The sequence below is a fragment of the Cyphomyrmex costatus genome, unplaced genomic scaffold, assembly GCF_001594065.2.
Source record: "Cyphomyrmex costatus isolate MS0001 unplaced genomic scaffold, Ccosl1.0 scaffold92, whole genome shotgun sequence".
In the NCBI taxonomy this organism is placed as follows: Eukaryota; Metazoa; Arthropoda; class Insecta; order Hymenoptera; family Formicidae; genus Cyphomyrmex; species Cyphomyrmex costatus.
In genome coordinates, this window is record NW_017280506.1 from 193,347 (window position 1) to 200,474 (window position 7,128).

The following is a 7,128-nucleotide window of genomic DNA, read 5'->3' on the forward strand; positions in this document are numbered from 1 at the left end:
GGTCGCGAAATAACCCTCTCTGAGGGAAAGAGAAAGAGGGAAGGAATGAGAGAAAGCGTCGCGGAAGCGAACGACATCTTTGTCGATGCATATTACGAAGGTTACCGAACCCCTCGCTCCTCGTCGCTCCGTCGTTCGACCATGCGATCGAATCAAAGATTACTTTTTGCAAAACCGTCTTAAATCCGTCTACTTGTCTTCAAAACTGATGAGATTGTGTTAGAACGTATTCCAATGGCTTCAGCTTGTAATCTCCGTTTATGAAAACAATAAGTGTTTAAAACGATATTCGTTGAAAGACCCTACTTTTTTTACAATTGTAATTCGACTTTGAACATTTTTGCTGTTTATTTATAAAACAGCAGCACGTCGCGACGCAGCATCGTATAAAAGAAGGTTATCTAAAAATCTAACTTTTTCTTCTCACAACATGTGAAAATAACGAGTTGGAAACCTCAGTTTCGAATTATAATTATAATAAAATATATGTTTCATTATTTAAAATTTTATAGGACACTTACTTATGGCACTTTTATTAATTTATAGCCAATACAAATAACGAAATCATTGAGAGAAAGATACGAAATGAAAATTTCATTGAAAAGGTATAAAATCAGAAGCATATATCGGTAAAAGTTCGCCGTTTTTTTTTTGTCAAAAGTTTAAAACAGAATTTTAGCAAAATTGAAACAAGTTTACTAATGGGTTTCAATATACTCTACAATATACACTTTTTCCATTTAAAGAAAAATTTTTTCTCTTAAAAAAACTTTGATTTAAAAATCTTTTTTATTTAAAAGCTTGATCTATTACACCAAAATATATCTAATATATATCTTTGTTGTTTATTTTTATCCCTTTTAAATTTCATTTGCAAAGAACTCTGCCTTTTCATAACTATACGCTAAAAATAGCGTACAGATACTTTTGCCAAGTTTCTTTTTCAAATTCAACAGAGAGCCCACCCTTAGAGACTTAACATCGCTGCATGAAAATTATACACGTTTACTAATATTATAATCTCGTTGATCATACGATTATAACAAAACGCTCTTCGCATTCGGTTATATTATCCTCCCTTACTTGTATATACGTACCACTCTTCCTTACGCGCAGTTCGTGTTTAGATAACTGAATATAACAGTTAATCTTACACAGGTAAGATTTGGCATTTGCGACCAGTAATCTTAAATAATCGAATCGATCTGTCGACGTTACGGGATCAAATAGCGATCGCAAAGGCCAATCCGAATGCGATGAACCCCACGCGGAAACTCCAGGCGTCGGTAGATCTGGATTATGGCGGTTGCGCGTACCAGAGAGGGAGAGAGGGGGGGAGGAAGGGGAGAGAGGAAGAGAGAGAGAGAGAGAGAGAGAGGACCGTACCTACCTATCTAGCGAATCCGCGCGGATCTGTTCAATTATTCAAATCCCAGCCAATGCATCCGTATTAATAACATAAAACCGTTGTAATGTGCATTGACTGTCGTGTCCCCCCCCCCCCTCCCCCCGCCCCTCCTTCGTATAGCAGCGAGCGACAAGGGGGTATCGCACGATACACGCGGAGAATCGAGCGTGAAAAGCGCTTTCTCCTCCCCCCTCCACATCCTTCCTTTTCTGGGACTCGTACGGACCCCCGGACGATCGTAGGGGCCACCCGTGTCTACCCCTCGCGACGAGCCCCACCTTTCGACGAACCCCTCCACGGGCCGAGGTATCGGCCTCGCTCTGATGCTGCGGTCCCCGCTCGGGCGCACAGCGAGATCCACGTCGCGGAGCTTAATCCTAATCCGTACGTTAATCGTACGCGCCCGATCCGGCGAACCGGATCCCACATTCATGTACGCCGCGTATTATGCCCACCTATCTGCCAGTCTACCTACCTATCTATAGATATTATACCTCTACCTACCAGTTTAGGCCGTTGTCGGAACCAGGAGACGGCAGCTTGTCGCGCGCTCGCGCGAGGATCCGCGAGGGGAAGTCTTGAGAAAGAGGGCCTGTTGTGTCCGCCCTTCTTGCATCGGACTGCAGGCTATTGTTCGACCGCGACGTCGTGAATTTTATTAAAGGGACGAACTGGGAACCGGCCATCGCTAATATATATCTCTTGATCTGCCGCGATGGTCTTTTCTCGCGATCGCTCGATCCACACGCCCGGGCGCTCTCGCGAAAACGAGAAATGGCGTGTGTGGAGGACACCGGACGACGAGTTTACGATTTCGAAATTGACGTATTACGAGTCTCCGGCCTCGTATAATAGAAGTATATATATATCATGAATTATAAATGAGACGCCGCGCCGCGTCTCTCTTTTCTCGAGAAGGAGAGGCAACGGCGTTGAATAAGTTTACACTTCGACCGCGCGTCCGGCGGGAGGGACAGAGGGGAGGGGGTGGGTAGTGTATATATATATATAAATTGAGAGAGATGTAAAATAAGGATATCGCATTATAATATATACGCATATGTCGTTCGTTTAGCAATTCACACGAATCCTTCGTCGAGGTTGTAGTCTCCCTCTCTCTCTCTCTCTCTCTCTTTCTCCCAGCCTCTTTCTCGCTTTAAGGAGCGCTCCCGGCGGGGCGGCTTCCACGAAAAAGATTACAATTTTCCCCGGCAATCACGGGGGGATGAATCCTCGGCGCTAATGCAGCGACAATACAGATGTTTTCGCGTCTAAGCGGCGTGCTAAGTGGATCTCGCCCGTTCCCTCTTCCCGTTCCCCCCCCCCCTCTCTCTCTCTCGTTCGCTCGCTCTCGTTCCTTGTTCGTTTCCCGTGAGGGCGAATGCGCTGGAAAAAGCAGCCGAGTCGATATATATTCTTAAAGGCGTAGCCGCGGGGTGTCAGACGGACCTGATACCTGATCCTCTCTCCAGCTTCCGAAGTCTCTTCTCTCGCTCTCGGACTCGGTTACATTTTGACTGCGTGCCTTAATTCCTTGCCTTTCCGCGTGCCGGCCAAATAATTGGAGTTATAGGTATATATCCGAGATAGAACGCGGCCCGCGGCCGCTCGTCGTGAAACGTTTCAGAAACGCGCCATTTTCATCCGAAGGGAGGAGGGAGACTTTCGTATCCCGCGGTGAGACGTGTCCCTCATTGATAGGTATCGTTCGCTAAGACGGACGGCGTGACGTTGTTGACGTTACCGGCCTAAGACATTGTTCGGCTCGCATTTTGTATGATTATCCCGGGCCTGCTGGTCGATTCTTCCGGAATTTCACGCTCGTTTACTTCTTATGCTCTCGAGAAAAACGACAGGCATTGAAATGGAAGGCAATTATCGGCCGTGAAGGATTCGATTCGATCCTCGACTCTCAATAAGGGAGGAACATTTTAAATTGTAGTCTCAAAGTGTATTATATTTGAAGAAATATGTAATTGTGTGTACATATATATTTTATTAAAGTATAACTATACTTTTCTTTGCACTAATTAATTCATCTTATTATGTACCTATGACTTAATTTTTTTCCAGTACCGCAAAAATCATGAAAAAAAAACAACACAACTATATTTGTACATACAAGAATTTTAGAATAAAAACTTGTCCAAATTCACCATTGCACGTTCTTAATACTTAATAATAGTTCTTTAAATTCAGGCCTTTCTAAGCAGTAATCAACATAAATTAAAAGGGCGAAAGTAAGAGTCAGAAGTAAAAATTACATTTAAAATAATATTAAAATGTCAACATATTTAATTCTAAATCTAAAACACGATAGAATATACAAAAATTACTTAAAATCACTTTATGTCGATTATTGTTATATTAAGAGTCCTCGAATACTTTCATCTTATATTTCTTTCTAAGCAGATTTCATAAAATAAGCATCGAAGTAGAATTATCAAAATGATATCAAAATAAGATATTAAATCTTTAATCAAATAGACCCTAATATAAAGCATCACGTAAAAAATAACGAATAATATAAAAGTTCGTCTTCAAACAAACGTGAAACATTTTTTCAGAGAACATTTGTAATTCGCGAGAAAACTCGTGTCGCTTAAAATAAATCACGTGTACGACTCACTGTACACGGAGTCCTCGAATACTTTCATCTTATATTTCTTTCTAAGCAGATTTCATAAAATAAGTATCGAAGTAGAATTATCAAAATGATATCAAAATAAGATATTAAATCTTTAATCAAATAGACCCTAATATAAAGCATCACGTAAAAAATAACGAATAATATAAAAGTTCGTCTTCAAACAAACGTGAAACATTTTTTCAGAGAACATTTGTAATTCGCGAGAAAACTCGTGTCGCTTAAAATAAATCACGTGTACGACTCACTGTACACGGCGGCAAGCTCGCTGTACAAACAATAGTGGAGGGACTTTTGCGCAACAAGCGTAACTTAAAACAATTACATATAATTTAATCTCGGGGAGAAACTTCCTCGCGCGAGAGAGGAGAGGACGGTTTGAAACAATTTTAAAACCACAACGCGGAACACGCAAGATGAATGCGACTTATGTTAGAGTGCTCTCTGCCCGCGGATCCTTTATCCGTTAATCCCTCGGCAGTCCGCGGATTAGCGCGAGTAGTTGTAAAAACGACGGGACGTCAACGTGGAAAAAGATCGTAAGCGAGATTACGAGAGAGAGAGAGAGAGAGGGGGGGGAAGCGTGCTTCCGCCGCGGATGTGTCTCGCAAAATTAATATTTTCATGCTCTGTTTGCACGTTCGCGCGGCTCATAACAATGCATTGCGCAAATATTGTTTCTATACGCCGCGCGCACACGGGATATATCCCGCGCGCTGCACCCTCGCGTGCATCCTCAAAGGATGCCGAATTTCGGAAGGACGAGAGGGTGGTAACCGGCCGTGTCTCCTCGATCCATCCCGACCGAGAGTGCGCAACCGAGGGCGTTGTGTTCACGTGAGTTCCACAATGGATTAGCGTAGTCGATTTACGGTTCCTCGTAAATATTTGCTCGTTCCCGGATTCGGGCGGGCCGACGATTCATATGTATACGTTCTTCTCCTTTTCACCTATTGTGTGAGAGGACCTCGTGAGGCAGTCCGTGAAGTCCGGTTCTTGAGAACCGGTGCCGCCGCTGCATTCGCGCGCGCGAAAGGATGCGACGCGGGTCTCGAGTAACGTGGAATTATATAATTCTACAATAGAAGTGGACCGCGATGGATCGATTACTTACAACTCGAGACTTAATTAAATAAATTGATCCATCGCGGTCAAATGTGAGGAGGGTAATCGACTGTGATGGATTTTCTACAATAACCCATCATCTAAACTGTTTTAAGTTTTAAGCTGTAAGAAATTTACCAATCATATATAGTCGATTATTTTTCTCACATTCTGTAATTGGTTTGAGTTTCTTACAGCTTGTTTAAAAGTTATGTAACCATTTGTTGCAGAATGTGCTTAATTAGTTAATTGGTTCTTACGACTTTTAAATCTTACGACTTTTATTGTAAAACCAGCATTAAAGGTTTTCTACAATAAAATTGTTAATAAGAAGTCAGAAACCAACTATATAAACGAGTAATGTGTATAATAGGCTTTCTACAATAAGTCATTATCCAGCCATAAGAAATTGACCAATAACACTTAAATGTGGAAAGAACAATTGACTGCAGCTGAAATGACTACGCATCCCGGATTCGCCCTACATTCCCACCTTCCCATATCATGAATATTCTCGTTTGAGTATCTTATCTACGCAGAAAAAAAAAGAAACTCCTTCACGTCGCGTAAGAAATACGTCGAATTGTCCAATCATGATATTTCGATATAAAAAATGGATGATCGCAGATGTACGACGAAGATGCGTATGTCAATCTTGCAGCGTTCGGGGCGACAAGAAGATTAGTCAATTTTTTATGGGTTAAGACTTAAAGCTTAGGTAATGACTTATTGTAAAAAAAAAAACCCATACGACAATATATAATCAGGAATCAAACTATCTGGTCAAATTCCATTTTTGCGGTTTAAAACTTACGTGCTTTCTACAATACGCCATTAGTCACCGTATTAATGGTAAGTCAGAATTATAAGTCACACAAATTTTCGGAAATTCACATCTAGACTAAAGCCGTAATCACCCTAGCGATCGAGCGATTGTGACCGATGATTGAGGATTACTTTTCAACCAATCAGAGCAAAGCAGTCACCGATTGCGTAATCATATCGTTACAATATTTCAGCCAATTAGAAGGACTCTCAGAAGGATAGTAGTTCTCAGGGCGGACAACAAGTTGTTGTAATTATACAGTTTAATAGCAGAGTAAACCACAGGGATTAGACGTGTCGATTCGGCAAAAACGGTAGAACTTTACAATTTTAATAACAATTAATTAATTAACTCACAAAGAGTTTTCCAAAGAGGATTTCCGCCAAGCGGAAAAAGATCACGCAAACTATCGCACTATAATTATATAAGATTCTACCAACTGTCGTCGAAAATGCGAACTCGAGATCGCAGCACGAAATATAATACATATATACGCTTATGTGTATATATACATTTATACATGTGCGATATTATACATATATATATATACATATATATATAGATATCGTGCGCGACGAATAATTGTCCGCGCTCGTACCGCGCGACGATGCGCGACGATCTCAAATTTATTGGCATGCACGTTAATTACTTTAATTATTACACCGCTGTCAAAGGCTGATCGGAATACAAAGGAAGTTTATTCGACGCTGAACTATGTTCGCATCGCCCCGAGTCACCAATCGCCAATTAATTTTCCATAATTGGACGGACACGCTGCCGGAGCACGGCTCTACACTCCTTGACGCTCTCGTTGCACGCGTGCAACCCGCGTGTATGTTACATGCATACGTATGCATATATATGTGTGTGTGTGTGTGTGTGTGTGTGTGTGTGTGTGTACACGCGTATGTGCGTACATACACCCCCCCCTGTGGGGGGGTACCTGGCGCCCCACGCACACGACTCTGCTTAAAACGCGTCGCGACCAGCCGGCGGCCACATATCGCCCGTATTTTCAGCAGGGAACCAATTAACAGTTTTCACCTATTCCTTTTCAGGTGACCGAGCGGTACCCAACAAAAAAAATCGAAATAAACGCCGGGACGAGGTGCAGGGGCGGGCAGAGGAGGGCGGGAGGGGGGC